This window comes from Colias philodice, chromosome 24 (assembly GCF_061535455.1).
Source record: "Colias philodice isolate Cphi_HAF_F1 chromosome 24, ilColPhil1 Martin Lab GWU primary, whole genome shotgun sequence".
Lineage (NCBI taxonomy): Eukaryota > Metazoa > Arthropoda > Insecta > Lepidoptera > Pieridae > Colias > Colias philodice.
This window is the reverse complement of record NC_143109.1, coordinates 2,428,088-2,449,863: the sequence shown is the minus strand read 5'-3', so window position 1 is coordinate 2,449,863 and position 21,776 is coordinate 2,428,088. Positions and strand designations below refer to the sequence as shown.

Sequence of the window (21,776 nt, the reverse complement as noted above, 5' to 3'; positions counted from 1 at the left end):
TTGGATTTAATAAATGTTTTACAGAGTAAAGTCTTATTTTCCTTTGAGACCGGCAAAAGAGAGTAGCAAGAAAAATGGGGCCACCCCCCCGGGGGCCACCCTTCGCTTTGAATAAAGAAAAGTTAAAATTTTCTTAAAGCACCCCGGCGGGTGGCCGCTATCTATCTTCGTTTAAGTATTGGCAAAAATGACCCCCTCGATTTTCCGTCCTTTTCACTCTTGGCAATGTCATTGGTCCGTTTTTAAAATGGCGGTTCGTTAATCGATGGTTCTTTAATTCTTAAGTTTGGACAGAGTCGCGATAAGATGATGTTTATTTTTTGCACTTTTTGCTCAGTTTAGAAGAAATTGAACGAAATAGAGAAGGGATTGGATTTGTTTATTAATTGGATGATTATTTATATTACTTATATGTAGTTAATTATTATAATTAATTTTCTTTCTAATTTAATGAGGTGATGGATATGCTTAATTTTATTTCCTTTTACTAGGTACTGTGGCTATTAAAATAAATTAAAAGGGCATAACTTTAGTTTTATTGCGCTGCGGTTTGTTAAACAACATGCGCTTAACAGGTTGTTAACTTAGTATGTATCTTCGGTAGCGTCAGCAGATAAATCAATATAAAATATTTATTTTTTCAATGTTTTTCGAGTATTGTTTTAATAACTGTCTATGGATGGATGACGGGGTAATTCTATGCCAATTTCCAATTACTATTGGAAATTGTGTTTTACTTAATGTAAAACACAATTTCCAATAGTAAGCGAAAAAATTACACGCAGCTAGTGATTTAGTAACTATGCGTATAGATTCGACTTATTAAAACAAACATAATATGTATAGGTATACCTGTACTGTACGACACTACATTTTCACACTATGTCCGAGTACGGAGTAACTACAATATTCACAAAATTTTCTAACGTAATACGTAGGTACCTATTGATAGGATAGTACGTATGTATTACGTTAGAAAATTTTGATTACATATTTAATTCAAATTTATAAATAAATTTTGTAGTTTACGGCATTCTTTTTAAATATAAGTATCTCAATTAAAGCACATAAAAACTAAATATCACCACCATTTTTGTTACATTTTAAGGGTGATCCAAACTAACATTGACGGAACCCATCGACACATTATTTATCTGCGTACGGTACACGGTCGGAACTAAAGTTAGCGCGATTAAAGTTGTTCGAAGTGGAAAGTTGGGCGATTTTCACTTACGCTCCCAGAAAGTACTTCACTTTCACACTTTGACTCTAACTTTTTACAATGCCTTATTATTTCATGAGATCGGAATTCGGAAGTGTTTGATTTCGGATTTTTAACAGTTTTCATATAATAGGTAGGTATCTACTATCTACATAATTACGTTTTGTCTTTTGCCATTTTGAGATTTTGCTTTGTAAGCTAGGTCACGGATAAGGTCACCTAGTGTTTTGATATCAATTTATCTGTAAAGAAAGTTTTTAGCCATAATGTTTAAGATATGTTTACGTAAAAGAGCATCAAATACTTACCTTCCTACCTTATTATAAAATAATTTTAGCATAAAAATAATAGAACTTAGCGTATCTATTTCATCTGCAATCAAATTATAAGTACCTAGATGCTGAATTTAGTCATCCCCTTTGAGGTCATATAAAATACCTACCTAATATCTATTATCACAATTTTAAATCAAGATTGGTTTTTGTTCCTAACCACCATGAATAAAAAGAAAACCTTATCTTTTCATGTGATGTTAAAAGGTTATGAATTGGTATATATATGTATTGTAAAAAATATTTTTACAATTACATACACCTACATAGTCGTTGTTAATTGTTATTAAAGAGAGGTTAATTAAAAAAGTATAATGATAAAAAATTGATTGATAAAAGAATTGAAAGATTCACATTTAATGAGAGTCTCTTCGTAAAATATTATGTTTATATACAAACTCAAATATTTTTTATTTTTTTGATAGAACTGCAATTTTTCACGTTAATCGCAACAAAAAAGTCATAAATTCATGTAATATAATAGACAGGTGATTATCAGACAGATTAGGTATATAAATATTATCCATGTAAAACTAGAAAAATATGTAGAATTTAGAGATACCTATTCAAGGACCAAGTAAAGTAATGACCAACGATAAAATACGCAATGTATTATCCCTATTGTTATTTATGTATTACAACTATGTTAGTCCCCTAAGTTATTAATTACTATTGCCCATTTGACCATAGCCAACTAGATCACGTGTGACGAAACAGCATAGGTACCTACTTACTATGAAAAGCGCAAAAACTTTCCGCCCAATTAAAAAGCATAGACAGGCTACAATAACAAAGATAACAGCAAAATATAAGCAGAATTCCAGTCGGGATGAAAGTAATTTTATATTTTAACAAAATTGAAACGGGGCCGAGTATTTCTTGTACAAATTTTAATATCTCCGAGAGGTAGATAGCTATTTATATTTTTCCTCCGCCCGCCGTTTCTTTTGGTGATTATTATTCTGTATTCCGATGTTGGGGGGGAGGGGGGGGCCGCCCCTTGGACTCTTTCCTTTTTGCTTCTTAAGTCCATCTTGAAACGAGACAGCAACTGGAATGGAGAGGGGTTGTGTTATTTTTTTGTTGAACGTAAATACTTGTTAATTAGTTATAATGCATATATAGTTAAATACTATTAATACACAAAACTTTTTATTGATAATATTCGTTTCATAAAACGATGAATAACTTGAACTCAATATCTCGTTAATATCATTTTTTTTTTAATATTCTATTCACATAAAAATAAGCAATTAGGTGTTAAATACATTTGGTAAATTGATGTTTTTAGAAATATAATAAATTGCCATAATTTTGTCATTTTACGGCACATAATATGTATAATACCTATGTCTAATACTGCAGTGAAATCAGTGTAGGTATTTACTACTCAGATACACAGGTATTGAATGCAACATAGCATAAGATTACAACAATACGACTTTTAAAGTAATTTCTCAATCTTAGAGTCTAATCAATACACAATTAGATTTAATCAAAGCAATTAATAAAGTATTTCGAAGTTGAATCATAGGCCGCTAAAAAAAGTCAAACAACATCTTCTCCACATATAAATTTATAAAGGCGCGAAAGGATGCGGGTTCGAGTCCCGCCTCGTGATCGAATTTTTTCTATTCTTTATAAATTTATATTTATAAAGCATTTGAATGCCATACAACCAAAAATATAAATTCAACATCTTCTCCACAGTTTTCCTATTCCCTGCTTCTGTCACTTACCCCTTTGCTGGAAAAACGTGGCACCTACCCGGAAGGGGCCGATATTTAAATATAAGAAGAACCCCCTTTTTTCAAGGGAGCAACCCCCCGGATTTATGGATCTGGCCTCGACTGTATAATTACTTATCTTAGAGAATACAAATCAATCGCTTTTAAATATCTTACCTAAAACGTAACATTGAGTGGATGGTTAATATTTGCGATTGGAAAGATTTCTAACGTGTAGGTACCTACGTAAATGTGTTTAAAAAGTGATTTTCAACGTTATCCCGATAATCATTAGGTAGAAACTCACGTGCGGACTTGCGTCGTTTCCATAATATATCTTACAGTATAGAGGGTAGAGTTAGAAATACTGTTTAAAACTCAAATATTGACCTATTTTTATAATGATTTTGTAGTAAATGGATTTGTCTCGATTACTCTCAAGATTAATAATATAAATTTACTAGAAAAAATATGAAGAAGATTCATGAGATATAATTTATAAAGTCCCCGAGCTAGTTGTTAATAAAACCAGGTACTCGAAATGCCTATTAAAAAGTACGATATTATTTTTCATATAAATTAATCTATCGAGTTTCTAAATTAAATTCTTACATGAAAGTTTATAAAATAACAATATAGATAAATAAAATACATGATAGAGTCCGATAGAGTCAATAAAGATATTTTTAAAACTTGAATATTTCTTATAATATCTTATTTTTGTTTTCGAGTAAGTAGTAGGCTATTTCACTTATAGTGCTAGTTGGCGCAACTTGAATTTCAACTTGGAGATACTTATTCTTTACTTAGCTATGAGACTTATAAATCAATTTAACAAAAGAAATATTGGCCGAATTTATATAAAGTCATTTGTCTTTAACTATAAATCCGTTTTATAAACTTGAATCATGTATTAAAAAAAATCGTGCTCAAGCTCAAGTAGTTCAAACTACTTTATCGATTGTGATAAAACTGTTACAAATTGAAGCTTGTGTCACTACAATATGATTTAATTATTAAATACATTATTTTATAAGACTGTTGTACAATAAAGAGTAAATAAATAAATAAATAAATAAATACATTATGTATGAATACTATAGCATATTGCATACATGACATACATGGTACCTATTAAAACAATATAATAATAAAAAAATGTGTGCATGTACACACGTAAGAAGTGAAACTTCTTATTTTTCAAAAAAATATTTTTTTATGCAACTTTACAGAAATACGTCGAATCATGCGTGGTAAGGATAATAAAAAGATGGTACGTAACGGAAAAATGTCACGCGTAACGAAAAAATGTTACACTAAATTTTTTTCCAACCCCGATAAAGAAGTTTCACTTTAAAAATATTACTACTTTTTAACCGTAGGACCCTACCCGGATTAATCTGGTAATATTTACAGCTGCCATTATTTCAAAGTTTTTCACAAAATTAAGCCCTTATGTTTCCAAATCATCAACACGTGATACTAACTGTCACGAATTAATTTGATTGGATTTTGGACTCTATCATTTTAAATTATACACTGACATCAAGTATAGTTATATGTCTTTCTGTAAACTAATGGCAACAGAACTATAATAATATTGAATACCTTCTATGTATGAGTAGACAAGACCTATTTTTCACAGATGTATATATAAGCGTAAAACAAGAAATAACACGTTTTTTCATCAAAAGAAATACCGTACCCTGAAAGTTTCTCGAACATTTAAAAATACGTCCACCCTTACCCTGGGAATACCTTTATATTATTTCATCCTCTAAGGATAAGCATCAAAGTATTTCCCCCTAAAAACATTGTTCTCATTAAACTTGAGTGATTTTACAAAAAACAATGCTGAGTGAAATAAAACGGCGTCTTATAAAACAGCGGGGGCGGGGGGAGGCGCCTTTCTGTTCCAAAGACTTTGCCAAGAAATATTTTGTGGATATACCCTGTAGTTTGTATATTGGCCGTGTGAATATCAGTGAATGAAATATATTTTTTATGAGTTTACTGGGTATGCTCTTTCTCTATATTAACTGATTGGTACGTGATTGACATGATATTGTCGATAACCTTTTATATCGACTGATTAAATACTCATATATTATGAAAGTCATCGATTTCATGCCTTAATTTAACAAGCTTTTCTATTCTAGATACGTCTTTTCGCGCGAAAATTGTTTCTAATGGGAAAACTTCGACATGTTACCTACTTCCAAAACCTATTTTGGAATAAAATGCAAACAAAACAGTCGCAAATGAAAGATCGGATTTCAGTATCAAATAAAATTAAAAACAAACACAAGCTGTTTTCCGCTCGCGGCTTTATCCATAGCGAAAGGAAATTCCCATGGAAATGAGACGTTTCACATCTGTAAAAAGAACTTACTACTGATAATATAATATATTACTATTATTTATATTAAGTACTTAAAATATTAGAGATTAGAATATAAAATTCATTTCAAGCAAATAATGGACAGGCATATCCATACAATTCGATAGGAAATTGCGAACGCCTTCATTGCAGGGCTAATGCTGGACTCTTTATTGGGAAACGCATTTAATATTTACCCTAATTTTAAAAGGAGAAGTTAAAAATCTTTTTCTTTATTGATATTTGAGCAAGTAAAGATATTTTGGGTATACCATTTTTTTTCGGTAATTTAGAATGTGTGGAATAAACTATTTTTCTTTTTGTCTTTCTTACTAAGGTAAATAAGTAATATAATTTGCCAATTTAACTTTGTTTATAAATAGGTATGATTTAATAAACTCATTTAAAACATATTGTTTATGAATTGTGTCAGTGCAGGATGTATTTAGTCTGATTCTAGGATGTATTTAGTCTGATTCTTATAATTTGAAAATTATAATTTTTCGACATCAATAACCTACGTAAATTTTTCTCGAGATGAAACTTTTCTAGAGAGTGCGGTATCTTCATTGTACATACCTTCCAATTTTTCAATTCAAACAAAATCAATTAATATTTTATACCTACCTAATATTATAATTTTAATATGCATGTAAGTGCATATTATCATTTACTTTAAATTGCTTAGGCCTTAGTTTATTAACTGTAAACTTAGTAACATAAGAAGTTAATTGCACTATTTTGTACAACTTCATCTAATATATCAAATGTTTTTAGTGTTTACATAATATTTTATATACTCATAACTACCTACCTACGTTACGTAACTATGTTATTTCTCCCACTGCAAGCAAGTAGGTAAACAATAAGTATAAATTTATTATGCGCTTTTTAAAGTAGATATAAGTAGGACCCTATATGAAGAATGGTACGTGTTCATAACGATTAATCAAACGTACATTCTTGTATGTATCGGAGATAACCTTTTGACAGTTAATTTCTCGCACTCAATGAACTCTAGGTACATCTCACAAAATTGTTTATCAAAAGTTTCATTAACAAAAGATATAAAAAATATATACCTATAAAGAGGGTAGATACGAAGTTATATTTCTTCGAGATTCTTCTGTACAAGACAGTAACAATTCGACCATTTTACCAAGACCCCTGTGTTTCCTTGGAAAAACGGTGTAGTTTTCCGTTTCTTTTGCATCGGAAGGGGAGATGGGTCTAGTTATGTTGGTCGGGTATTTATTTTATTTGGTGCGTCATTTTTGCCTCGTCTCCCCTTCTATCGTTTTTGTAGGGCGTCCGGCGTGGATGATGTTGCTTTGTAGTGGCCTGGAATAAAATTAAAGTTATTAGTCGACATTTTATAAGACTGTGTTCATATTGGGTGTGAAATAAGTCATTGAAATAGCCTTATTATAAATTATATTAGAAATATTATAGTTATTGTGTATATGTGATGCGAATGAATAATTAATTTAAATCCTTTTAATTAGATAACATCCTATTTAATTTCACCAATTGGTATATTATGCAACTAGCTGTTGCCCGCGACTTCGTCCGCGATTAGGTCGTTTTTCGTCATTCGTCGTTTAAAAAAAATACGTGACACTTTATTTTTGAATGTTCTTAATTATTGTCTCTTATAAAATTTAACTACTTACATTAAAATTGAACACTCTGATAAGAAAATCTTAAAATCTGAAGAAAACATGAATGAATGTGATTTAAATTCTACATTACTTAGTATCAAAATATAATAATCTAAATTAAATGTAGATTAACAGTTTGAGCACACCATTATAGAATATGTACTTAAGTATTAAATTACGTTAGTTAACATAGTAACTTTACTAAAAACACGATGACTATCTTTCGCGCTCGGTACCACAAACTAAGCATGTTTGTGGTAAGTGGCCCGCGTGACGCGTCACTTGACCCCCTGCGAGTTCCCCTCCGTTGCTATGCGAAAATACATTCGTTGCTCTATTTTAGGAAAAATTTGTAATACTGTGGCCTGGGCGTTATAACACGTCCAGGGAGTTCCTGAGTGCCGATATCACCATCTTGAGGAAAAGCTTCTAATATCGATTTAAAACTGCATACATACGAATTAACCTGTTCTAAAATTGTGAAATGAGTTCAGTTTTAAATTTGAGAAATATTGATTTCTTGTATTCCACTATTCGTTGTAGTCGAATACAAAATATACCTATTTAAACAAACTTAGGTTGGCCTACAGGCAAAAGGGATCCTATCAAATGGTAAAATTGACCTTGTATCTTAAAAGTAAGCATGAACGGACCTTCTGATAATTATTGAGCACCAAAGGATCATTTGAAACGCGCTACTATAAGAGCGAATATTGTCTAATAACAGTTTACATTGCACAGTATGTTCCTCTAAAAGTAGTGATTTCAAAGGTTCCGGTGTATCTTCAAATGAAAGCCGACTCCTTACTACACTTTAAAGCATTACAAAAAGAACATACTACGCCTTTACAGAAGATGATCTGTAATCAATTGTGAGGTTATAAGCAAACCCACTTTTATATTTGTCAGACCACACCACCGAATTCGTAGATTGTTTACATCAAGTCATTAAGACTATGACGAAATCTGTCTGCAGTAAGACGGGCCTCTCGCTATTCGTCCGTTTCCAGAGACCGAATAGTTTCAATTCTTAATCTTTCATTAAACAAACTTATTAATCGTTCTTGTCTCATATAATTGTAATATTCGCGTCCCTACTCTAGTCATTGCTTATACTCATGTTCATCTTCAAGAGATCGAATAATATTATGATGCACCCTATTATTTGTCAAACGGTCTTCATATTGAGTAAAGTTTCAGATTCTCGAGATAAAATATGACTGTCGTGATCAGTAGTGAGACGTAATTCCCTCTCAGTGAGGGTTTCGGTCTCACGGGATAGTACAATATGCCGTTTGCGATCAGCTGTGAGACGTCATACCCTCTCAGTGAAGGTTTCGGTCTCACGGGATAGTAGGGGAGACCGGGTTTGGTTGTCTCACGGGTTGGTTGTCACAGCGGTCTTAACACAAAACAGAACTATCGAATAAGTCTGTTGAACAGCGTGGCAAGAGCGATACAGTGACAACGCTGTCCCCACTTCGCGTCAGACCGCCCCGATCTGCCGTGAGGGCCTCACACGTGTTTATTGTTTTCGCACAGATTTTTTATGATATGAGGACCGAATATGCTCCTCATAACATCATTTTTTGTGAACGAAACGACAGCGCGGTTTAATTTAATGCCAACACCATTAGAAAAAAGGATTATTATTAATTGTGAAAAAATATCATGATTTAAGCGCATCACACACGGTGAAGATACTATAATATTTTATCTTAAGATACTGTTATATTTTATTACCCACAAAATTTCGCGTCATTTGTAAAAGGATGGCGGTTCTACAGGGGTCTTAGTACGCAATGACAAAAAGAAAAATGATGGTCCGAACGCTGATACCGGATGCGTTAAGATACTGTGATATAAAATATAACAGTATCTTAAGATACAATATTATAGTATCTTCACCGTGTGTGACGCGCTTTACACTATTAACACTCTTTTAACATAAAATATAAGTCTGTGAGTGTGTAAAAATAAATCCAGCTAATTACACATCAAACTTATGTTTATAATTAGGTATACGACATGAAAATATATTAATTACCAAGCAATAATAATACAGATAAGCAGTGGTGGCTCAGTGGTGAGACCTCGGACTTCGAATCGATAAGTCCGGGGTTCGAGACCAGGCGAGCGCGCAGGAAATAGATTGATTTTTCAATTTATCTGCGCATGTTGTAACATCACCACTGCTCGAACGGTGAAGGAAAACATCGTGAGGAAACCGACATGTCGAAGAATTAAAACAGTTCGATGACATGTGTCATCCGCCAACACGCACTTGGCCAGCGTGGTGGATTATGGCCTGTACCCTCATAGGAGGCCCGTGTCCCAGCAGTGGGAACGTATATGGGCTGATGATGATGAATAATACAGATAAATACTGAACATAAGTAGGTATAATAGATATTAAGTAGTATTAGTTAAAATATACTTTGACTGTTAGTCAAAGTTTATTTTTACTAACAACATGTAAATGAAGAAGAAATAATAATTACCAACGAACTAACCTTTTCTATAATACTTAACACGGCACATTTTTCAAATTATCTTGATCAACCCTGCTCAAAAATTTGAGGGTTTTGTTGAAACTTTAATATGTCAAAACTATGATATATCTAAACTACGATACAACTTGCTTGCGGAAATGCTCATTACAATTGTGAATCTAAAGAATAACTAACAACATACTATTCAATTTTATTGAGCTGATGAATATCTTTTGCCTGGAAGAAATCACCGTCGCCTAATAAATATACTGTGTTTTCTTATAAAACCGTTACATAATTTATTTTATCTACTTAAATAATGAAAATGATATTATATTTATAAAATATAAAACATATTATGTAAAATGATTAAAAATAAATAAATGAAGCAACTACGATTCAAAGAAAACATCTTTTTCAGTGTTAAAATGCTCTTAGCAATCCTGGATGATGAACTGTATCATGTACTCTGATCCCAGTACGGTCGGTACCTCGATAGCCATAACGATAAATATTATAATCAGATAACCGCAAAGTCAAAATAAAAACATTACTTGTACAGTTGTGAGTGCAAAATTTACGTTTCATTTGGAATAACATTTTTTTCGGTACTAAAACGTAGTCGTTTGATATGTGGTTGGCTGCCCCTCCTCTCCTTCCTGAAAAATATCCTCCAAAATTTCCCGAGATACTTCCAATGATTGAACCATTGGACTTTGGACATTAACTTCAGTCAAAAATTGACGAAGCGGATGATTACTAATTTCCACTTAATCCTCGCTGCTACTATCTTTACCATCAAATCATCAATTTTCAAGTGGTGTTGTAAAAATATCAGCAGAAATCGTCTTCCAAAGGCGATATAATTTTATGAGCATTGAATCAGTAAATAACAAAATCAAAAGTTAACTGTAAATCTATAAAAAAAGCTACTTACAAATAAAATTTTATCAAAAACTACTGTTCCCAATGCACCTCAAAATAATAAAAGAATTCATCATTTTATTATTTCATTCTAAAAGTGTAATATAATACCTACCAACAAAAAACATGAATTGCTATCATTATAAAAAATAAATACCTATAAGTAACAACTTACTTTTTGTGGGAACGCATGATGGTGAAAATTCACAAAACACGAAGATTGCATTTGATATTTTTGGTTTTATGGCATTCAATTGCTTTATAAATATCACTACATAGTATAAAAAAAGTCGCTTTCTCTGTCCCTATGTCCCTTTGTATGCTTAAATCTTTAAAACTTCGCAACGGATTTTGATGCGGTTTTTTTAATAGATAGACTGATTCAAGAGGAAGGTTTTAGTATATAATTTATTAGGTTTTAGACAAAGCGGACGAACCCGCGGGCGGTAAGCTAGTAAATTTATAAAATACGAAGATTTTTAAAATTGTAACTAATGAACGCAATCAATATTAGATTAACTGTAGTTAATGGTGTCTAGTTTTACTTAAAATAATAAACATCTACCCTCACTTTAAAAAATGTAGTATATTTATTATTTACACGAAATATACCTTATAGGGAAGGGAAGATATGGGCTAAAGAGTTAAATAAATAACATAATTATATTTAAATTATTAATTAATTTCCAACTGTGTATTCGGTAGTGTTAACATCTAAATTGATTTGATTTTTACGAAATCTCATAGATGGCGCCGTTACAAAATTAACATTATACAACTTACATTCTTTAAACTATGTTTCTCTTCCCAAGTTACTTAAATGGCATAATTTTTATAGTGTCCATCTAGATATTGTCAAACAACATATTATATATGAATCTTTGGATTATTAATTTCCAATAGTTAACGTGTGTTTGATTTTTCTAACACTTCATAGATGGCGCTGTTTCAAATTTGTCTTTATACTGCTAAGATTCATTTAACTGTTTCTCTGCCCAAATTACGTAAATGACATAGTTTTTATTTTGTAAAGCTAGATAATAGCATGGCTTACTCGAAACCAACATTTAAACATGAGTCTTTAGATTGTACGCTGTCGTAGTACACGGAATATGTAAGAAAAATAAAGGCTCACAGCTCCTCCCCCGAAGGTGATATCATGATAATATGTTTAAACTATCCTGACCCGACCTCTTAGGAATATTCATGCAAAATTTGAAGTAAATCTATGCAGTACTTTTCGAGATTAGCTCGGTCAAACATACAGACAAACAGACAAACAGACAAACAGACAAACAGACAAAAATTCTAAAAACTATATTTTTGGCTTCTATATCGATTATAGATCATGGATTATGTATTCTTTTAAAAAAATATTCAATGTACAGTTTTGACTTTCCTACGATTTTATTATATGTATATATATGTATAGATAACATAAATTTCATATAAGAATAATCTAATTGCTCTACCATTACAAGCAAAACGTTCTCTCTACTTAAAAAAGCACATAATTTCACATAAGATCAAAAATTAATGTCTTCAAGTCATACACAGAAAACAACAAAAAACAGGCGACGGCCCCAACACTCGGCTGCCGTCCAGCTCCTATCTTTTTGCGAGAGTTTCTTCAAATAATTGTATAGATAACGCGACAAAGAAACGAACCACCCCCGGGGTTGGGGGACATTTTTGTCTTGAAACCCCCTTGATCAGTTGACGAGTTTAAAAAATATGCTTTACAGCTTTAATTTTGTATTTAAAATCTTTTATATTTACTAAGATCAAAGTTAATTGAAATTCGATCACTATGATATTATCTATACTAATATTATAAAGAGGAAAGGTTTTTATGTATGTATGTATGGTTTTCACGCATAAACTACCTACTGGACCGATTTTGATGAAATTTGGCACAGATAATCTTTAGACCCTGAGAAAGAACATAGGCTACCTTTTATTGGGCGTATGCATACGTATGTACCACGGGCGAAGCCGGGGCGGACCGCTAGTTAAGGATATTATGATGTAAGTACCTATCTACTTTACAGTACATGTATGCGATGACACACATAGTTCTTAAGATAGAATTTACTAACTGCATTATTTATGTGTAAACGTCACGTGGATGGAACATAGAAACTCATATTCATGAAATCTTGGCAATTTTAATAGAGTAAAAAGTAATAATATGTATCATTGTAAAGGCGTAAGTATGGTTTAGGTAGTTTAATAACGCGTAAGTATGGTTTAGTTTGCATGTTTGTTTATTTGCCATAACGTTACGTAAAATATAAGCGCAAAAGTTTACCATTTTTCATACATTGATTGTTGTAGAGATTCGATAAAGTTTTCCCTGATTTTCCGCATGAACAGAGACGTGTAAAGGAGCAATGTATGCGTAGCGATGTATTTTTATTATGTTAGACTCTTATTAGCTCTTATTTATATTTTCAAGTTACAGGATAGGTTTATGATATCCGTGACGCCTTTTGATGAAAATAGCCCATAAGCTAAACGTATCATCATAATACGCATTGTTCTTTATAAATAGTTTTCTAATTTCTTAAAACTTCGTTAAGGCTCTACAGAATATATATAATATATAATAGAGACTTAAAAATTATTTACATATAAGTATCATTTTCGAAGACGGATACGGTACTCGAGAAACTAGATTTAACATGAAGTTTAAGTTAACAACCCACTACTTAATTTACATGAGTACATCTACTCTGAATTAATTCCGTAAGTAAACTCTCAAAAGTCACATAGTTATTCATAAGAAAATTTAATAAAACACGAACTACGCATCAATTACATCAGAGAGCAAACGTTCAAAAATCCCAAACAGAATAGGAATGGCGTTTTAAAATGGCGATGCCGAAGTTTCCCGCGAAAAATGTAGATTCAAATCGTAAGAAAATTAAAATGCGACGGACGCCCGGTGATCTCTCGCTCTAACTTTACTGTTTTCGTATTTCCCTCTCGCTCGCACTGGGGTTAAAAAATAGGGTGATCGAAGAGGGTGGGGTATCTTCTTATTGGAATGGTAATGACGTGACTTGACGGGACTCGTTTTGAAAGTAATTATGACTTTTTTATAATTAGAATTTTGTTTTTGTTAACGTTTCGGGAAGGAAGAATTTTTGGAGAGAAAAAGCTGCTATGCAATTCATTTTAAATATATCTTTAAATTTCAAATTAATATTGTTTTAAAAAAGGGTTATTTAATTATAAAACAATCATTATTAGATATTTATTATATTCTATACCTGCAGTAACCAGACTATGAATATGTAACATAACCATAACTGGTGTTATAGATATTTTGTATTTTAGTAGGAATCATGATACTATGTCGATTTTGTCAAAATATTATGAATAAGTAATCGAAATAGATAGGTATATAACTGCAATACCTAATCTAGTTTAAACGTAGCTTATTTCTACAACTTAGATAAGATTAATTATTTGTTCAGGCATTTCAATTTTCAACAAGGGCTATAAGTATTAAAGGACGTGCTTGTTGTTATGAAACTTTTCATTAAGCCTATTGATTAATAAAAACGTAAAATCTTAAAATAGGTATAGTAAATGTACTCACTGAAATCCGTAATATTTATTTTTTGTTAGAAATTTATTTTTTATGATCCGATAGTTCCAATTATAATCGACGTTATGAAATATAAATAAAACATTTCTTTTCATCATTCTCGTCTTTGAATTACAGTTTTAGGTATCTACAATTATTTTAATTGAAACACTATTGGAAAATGATAATGAACTCTTACTTCTATTTACGATGAAAATAACAAAATAATATAAAACAATAATGCAAAAAAAAACAGACAGAACATTCCCGCCAAGATTTAGAACAAGCAAAGGACTAAGTCCATACAGCCAAATAAATAAAAAAAAAATCCAATTATTAAATTCAACCACATTATTTTAAGTACTTGTTAATGTAAGAGGTTTAAAAAAATAAACTTATTTCGTTCTATTTATATAATAAAGATATTCAGCAATTTTTAATTTAAATTCAACATTCGATCAAAGAGGTTGTTAGCGCTTTATTTAATCTATGGCAACAGATAGCGGTCTATATCAGGCGGGAGTTGAAAATTGTCTTAATTTTTCATCTCAGCCGGCCCGTCGCCTCCGTCCCTCATAATTGTTTTTAATTTAAGCACGGAATGAGAAAATTTGTAGTTTGTCTGTTGAAAAATGGCGGACTATTTATTAGTGCTATTATATTTTATAAAATGTTTATAAGTTGCATAATTAATAATTAAGTACCTATGTTTACAAATTATAGGTATAATGGTAGTTATGCATATTTCGTGATTATATACCTAAGTATTTAGGGATAATATACGAGCATGTCTATTATGTAAAAGTAAAAATATATGCCATCTTTTCAACCAGCACAGTCCCACACAATCGTCTAAGTCTTTTTAATTTACACGGCAGCGAAAGAATAAATTCACTTAATAGCAAGAAAACATTAAATGCAGAAATAACATATTTTCAGGGGTTACGCGGGAACGGATGGAGACAAACAGACATACTGTTTTGGAAACCAGCCAGCGAAAACCACGTACAATGGACAGTTTTTAATTGAGACAGTGATGCGAAAGTTTTTATTTATGTGTATTGTTATTTTTCTTTTCTATAGTCTGTAAGACTTATAAGTTTTTGATAATTTTGTTTGGTTGTTAAGATTTGACGTAAAACTAATTGACCCAACCTTTATTTTTTAGCGAGTCAACTCGAAACAAACGCTAGCCGTTAACCGTGTGTATTAAAATAATTATGCTACATACAAGTTTGTACATATTAATCAGTATATTTTAATTTAGCTGGTTAAATCCTACTAATATTATAAATGCGAAAGTTTGTGAGGATGGATGTGTGTGTGTATGTTTGTTACGTTCTTTCACGCAAATACTACTGAACCGATTGCAATGAAATTTAGCACACATACCTATAGATGGTAACTTGGTTTAACACATAAGATAGGTTTTATCCCGAAAATCCCACGGGAACGGGAATTATGCGAGTTTTTCTTTGAAAACGAGGTCGAAGCCGCGGGCGGAAAGCTAGTATTATATAATATGCGTAATAATAATCATTATTTAAGTACGATGTTAGTGATTATTGTGGTTTAAATTCGAAGCTAGGAAATCCAAACAGCTTACTACTGAGGAGGGTATGTTAAACTAACATTATTAATTAAAATGAAAATCTTCTATCGAACATATTCAAATTTTGTTAAAGAAAACTACTAAAATTAATACTTTGATCCCTAAAACTCAAATGTTTATATTTAACTAACTGAGAGAAAAGACAAAGATGTAACAAAATAAAAAATAATATGTTCTCTACAATCATCTCTTCATTCCAACGAGTATAAAAAATGACAAAGTACATAACAATATAAAAACAGATGTACCTTTACCTAAGGGTGATCGCGAAGTTAAAAACCGAAGTTTTTACGAAGGGTGATACACCCTTATTTTATTTTTAAACGTTGCCCGTTTCTTGCACGGCAACACGAAAGTACGGCGTTATTATTTTTTAAATGTACCTATTAATTTAGTATCTCTACCTTACTAGCAATTACTAGAATAATATGGTGGTATATTTGTTTTTTTCCTATTATATTACGTATTATTATTTTAGTTTTGCATAGGAAAGTCTTGAAGTCATTACCAAACTAAACAAAAATGCATAATAATTATCTAATAGTTAAGCGTTCTTTCAAATAATAGAAGTATAATTTATTTATGTAGGTTTCTTCCATTAAAACATTTGATATTATATTTCAATGAAATAATATTAAACTTTTCTTAATTAATATACTTACGTTCTATTATTCGAAATGTCTAATTAAAAAAATCTCATTGGAAAATCTTGTTAGATTTTTAAAAATTAAAATATTGTTACTAATTTGCTAAAAAAATTGTAAAAACTATACTATTTTCAAATTTAATAAAGCAACTATTATTTTAATTTCGTTTCGTTACTTTCGTGATGCCATATCCTACCGGTAGCCTCCCTATTTAGGTGGCAAGAAAACTTTGCAGAGGGAGAAAAATAAATCTAAATTGGCCCAATCCTTTGAAATCCCCTAGTTTTTAGCGCCGTTTTCAAGAATAATTGCTACAGACTTAAGAAGTTTTATAAACAACCTGTCAATGTGTAATGACCCTTATTTCATAGGAATAAAGTTTATTTTTGAAGGAATATCAAGTTATTGGCTAAGCGCGTTGTAAATTTCAGTGTTAGCTTCTTTGAACGTTTTTAGAATAAAATTTGTCGTTAAATTACTTCAATTTAGATATAATTAATATATTTTTAGTCATTTAATATTTCTTTTAACTCTTTATTTCTAGCTTACTGCACGTATCGCGATACGTTCAAGAAAAAGATGCTTAAAACAAAAACACTGAAATACGTACGAGAAAATCACCTAAATAATAGAATAGTTTACTCTATTTAGGGCCGATTTTTCAATCTTTGGTTAAAATTTATCCGTCCAATAAAGTAGGTATTACACGATCATTTTAAAATGTCACCTGTAAACTGTCAAATACGGGCAAGTAGAATACATTTTTCAAATGTTAGTTTAATACGTTATTATCATAGAAATCTAAATAACAAGACACTAGAAGTCGTAAGCGTGCGTGACCTTGTCGCCACTCAGGTGATTTGCACAACACCAGTGCATTCGTCACTGTTCAGTTGCTCTGGAGACGTATGAGTGTATACATGGTGTGTTTCAGCAATTCCCATTGCGGAAATTCTTCCACAAGTTGTAATTATACTTATAAAGGAATAATATTTCATCGGAAAATATTTTTTTTTAGAAATACTGCCGTTTTTCCTTAAAATTATAGAATATTTACAAGCTTAGATTACAAAATAAAAGACAGATGGAGCGTTGCCGAACTAAACCGAATGATTTATCGTCATTTTCAATAAAGCTATGTGTGCTGTCATTTCGCCGCTGCACTTTATGTACACGGTGCATCTGTATGCGTGTAATGTTACCAGATATTGAAAAATTTGCCAAATTTTTCCCCGACTACGAAAAAAAGAGGGTTATGTTTTTCGAGTTTATGTATGTACCTACCTATGTATAATATTTCTTTGACACGCCCTACAGTATAAACCGTTGGACCGATTTTGAGTTGTGAGGTTTCATTGCAATCATCTGAATTATTATGTTAGTGGCGGTAGTGACGTAGACTATATATGTACATAAATTAGCAGTCAAGTTTTAATTTTTATTTTAATACTAGCGGTCCGCCCCGGCTTCGCCCGTGGTACATATTTACGTTTTCTCTACATAAAAACCATCCTCGTACTTCAAGGAATATAATAAAAATAGAATTATCGAAATCGGTTCAGCCGTTCTCGAGTTATGCGCTTACCAACACATTTTGCGATTCATTTTTATATATAAGAGAAGATAATTTTTTAATAATATTTAAATTAATGATATTTTTTTTATAATATTGTAAAAATTATTTTATTACATAAAGTACCTGCCTACTAAAGTTATATGTGGACAAAATAATTGTATTCAATTTTTAATTAAATAAATTACATAAAAAAAGTTTAAATATTAACTATAATAATTATATTATTTTTTATTTTTCAAAATTTATATGAATGCGAATAGCGGTAGTTTTTAGTAGAGAATACGGGACATTTTATTTTCATCATATCCATCATAGAGTTCACATAAATTAAATCGCTAGCGAAAACGACTATGACGTTGTTAAGCTTTATAAAAGTAACGAAATAATGTATTATGCTTACTAAAATAATTTCATAATGATCATGAACCTTTAGTGCACTATAAAAATAATCACATTTACGATCGAAAAATCCAACAACATTACCCTGAAGATCTTTTAACCATTTTACCGTTTTACCAGTAAAAATGGCAAATTAATTTTCAAAATACTGGCAACATACGTTGAAGTTTTGTATTCCTTCATATCTGTAAAATTATTATTTGTATAAAGAAATAAATCAGCCAAATAATGTACAGAAAACCTGTGAAACGATTTTTATCTTTTTTTTTTGTTTTCGGGAACAAATTTTACAGCGTTTTATTATTACAAGACAGCATTTTTTTACTAAAATTGCAAACCCTTTTTGACGTATTGCATGACACTATATGCGCTATAGCACTAGTGCAGCGACGTATTTGCTTTTGATTTCGTATTTTCTTTGACAAGGGCGACGGGCGGTTGTCATGCTCCATCTGTATTTTATTTTGTAATCTAAGTTTACAAGTATTACGAGCGTCACCATAGTAATCGAAATAACAATGAATGACACAGTCGACCATTCTTATTATCACGTTTGTTCGTATTGGAGCAAAAAGTCTCATATACTTAGGGATGTTATCACTACATAGTATAAAACAAAGTCGCTTTCCCTGTCCCTATGTCCCTATGTCCCTATGTCCCTTTGTACGCTTAAATCTTTGAAACTACGCAACGGATTTTGATGCGGTTTTTTTTAATAGATAGAGTGATTCAAGAGGAAGGTTTATATGTATAATAAGATCCATTAAGTAGTGGAGAAGTACTGTTATTTTTGAGGTTTCTAATGTGATGTCGTAAAAAATTACATTTATTCCGCTTACATTGCAAACGCAGGCTGAACCCTACGAGTTTTATCAAAATAATGTACTAAGTATTATACACATTGAAAAGGTCTACAGAAAAGTCCGCGATGGTATATGTCTATCTCTTATGGATAACCCACAATAACTTTTTTTTGTCATTTACTTTTTACGACAAATAATGGCTAATTTTCGAAGCGATTTTAACCAATACAGCATTAATCCTTAACCAATTAAATACCATGGATACATTGTTCATTTAATATAGATCTATATGGCCCTATACACCGTATGATTTAAGTGAATATTTTCGAAGATATTACAGATTTAAAAATTGCAGGACGTAGCGTTTGCGGCCGCCCGGCTATGTATTTTATACCCGTGCGATGCCGGAGGCCGGAGCGGGCCGCTATATTTTTATACCTATACAACGTTCACAATTTTTCTGTAGTGTATTTAGTATCAGCATTGCACCCGTGCGAAGCCGGGGCGGGTCGCTAGTTCTAAAATAAACCGTAAATTCGTGCGTTAGGATACATATTCAAAAGCTTAATTTAATAGATAAGTTAGTTTTCACTAAAATCAAGCTGTCCAATAAAAGGCATAGTTTACTTGTGTGTACTGTTTAGCTTTCGGTTTGAATGTGTTGATTTTGGCGACAGCGGTTTTCATACGAATTATGACATTATAGCACTTCTATGTGTCTTGTTATTTAGATTTCTATGGTTATTACTTATTAGTGTTTTGACCAAGCATTGAAAAATCGGCCCTTAATTATAATAATTTGCTTCAATACCTACTATTCAAAGGACGACAAAGAATCAGGATTAATCAAAAGATGTAAGAATGAGAAGTCTTTCTTACATGAACTTTATGCTGTAAAGTATGCGACATATTGCAGAACACAAAAAATGGAACTAACAAGTTCTAACTTTATTACTTAACTCCAAAGATCACTTAAATTATCTGACCGTTTCTACAGTCCGTACAAAAATACGACAAGTTTCCTTTCACAGGATGTGACGTAATAAGCGAGTTCCGGTTTGACAGGAAGTCGTATACCGGATGTCGTAGTTTTCCATGAAGCTGAAATTATGTTACCTATTTCGATGGACTAATTTTTAAAGTATTGAAGTTCTAAAGTAATTTAAGATGCTTTATTTCATAATGTTGGGACACAAAATCGTAATAGTGGAGGATAAATCAGTAAAAAAAGTAGCGCATGACGTAGGTAGGTACTCGTAAATAGCACATGAATAAATAATTTATTTATGTGCTACATTATAACCTTTCGTGAACACGTAAAATGTGAATATGGAACCCGAATATAAATTTTAACTGAATATATACGCTCCTTTCAATAACCAGTACCTAAAAATATTTTTGGACAAAAAAATAGACTAGTAGTAGACTGAAAAACTGCGTTAAACTAGTGCTTTAAAAATACTAACTATACCTACTCATAGTTTTACGAACTATTCAACATTCCACTCCAAAACTCGGAACAGATAAAAAACGAAAATTAAAAAATCACAGACTATCAAACTATTTAACACTTCACCAACTCGATGAAAAATACCCACTTTGAACGTGGCCTGCAAATTAAAAAGTTCGCTACAGTTTCCCGCCACAACCTGACAACTATTCCGCGCCATTTTGGTTTGCGCGTAACTTTTTAAACTTTCGCGGTAATGATGGATTGTTCTTTTTTAATTTGAATTAGTCTATGGATACATAGTTTTATAATGTTCGGTTGATCAATGTTTTTGTAATTAAAAGATGAAATATTTTTAGTGTTATCTAGGTACCTATTTTTGTTATTAAAAGATTCTTCTGGATATGGGTTGTTATTGCATTGAATAGGCCTGCTAGCGACTTAAAACGATATGAGAGGGATTATCTATAAATGTATTTTCTTTATTTTGATACCACTTGTGCTCCGCGGTTTTACCCGCAGTTCTCCGCTCCTGTTGGTTTGTTAGCGAGATTATACATAGCCTTCCTCGATAAATGGGCTATCTAACACCGAAAGAATTTTTCAAATCGGATCAGTAGTTCCCGAGATTAGCGCGTTCAAACAAACAAACAAACAAGCTCTTCAGCTTTATAATTTGCAAATAAATTTCCCGCGCGCGCGACTCGACGCGCTGTGCTTGCGGAGGAAGGCTCCTCCTCACCTCGAGTAAACGAGAGGGGCTGCCGCTGTGTCGAGAAATAATTCGTCGTACCTACTCGCACCTCCACTCTGCGTGCATCATCGTTGCGTCGTTGCAAGTGAGTCATCGTACCAGTATCAGTAATTCTACATTATTACATTTTTATAATAATGCAATGTTCGGACAGCAAAATCCGGCCGATTTCGCCTGGCTCGCGTTCTAACATCAACGTTGC

The 21,776-nt window shown here is 31.7% G+C and overlaps 1 long non-coding RNA gene across 1 annotated transcript in view; it reads right to left on the bottom strand.

The window, feature by feature from the left end:
• Positions 1-2,071: 2,071 nt before the first annotated feature.
• The window catches only part of LOC149477640 (uncharacterized), a 35,079-nt gene continuing 15,374 nt past the window's right edge, over positions 2,072-21,776 (bottom strand). The window contains exons 2-3 of the long non-coding RNA XR_016317551.1: positions 6,744-7,002; positions 2,072-2,605 (exon numbers count right to left, since the gene is read on the bottom strand). This is a non-coding gene — a long non-coding RNA (uncharacterized LOC149477640). The remainder of the gene's footprint in view (positions 2,606-6,743; positions 7,003-21,776) is intronic.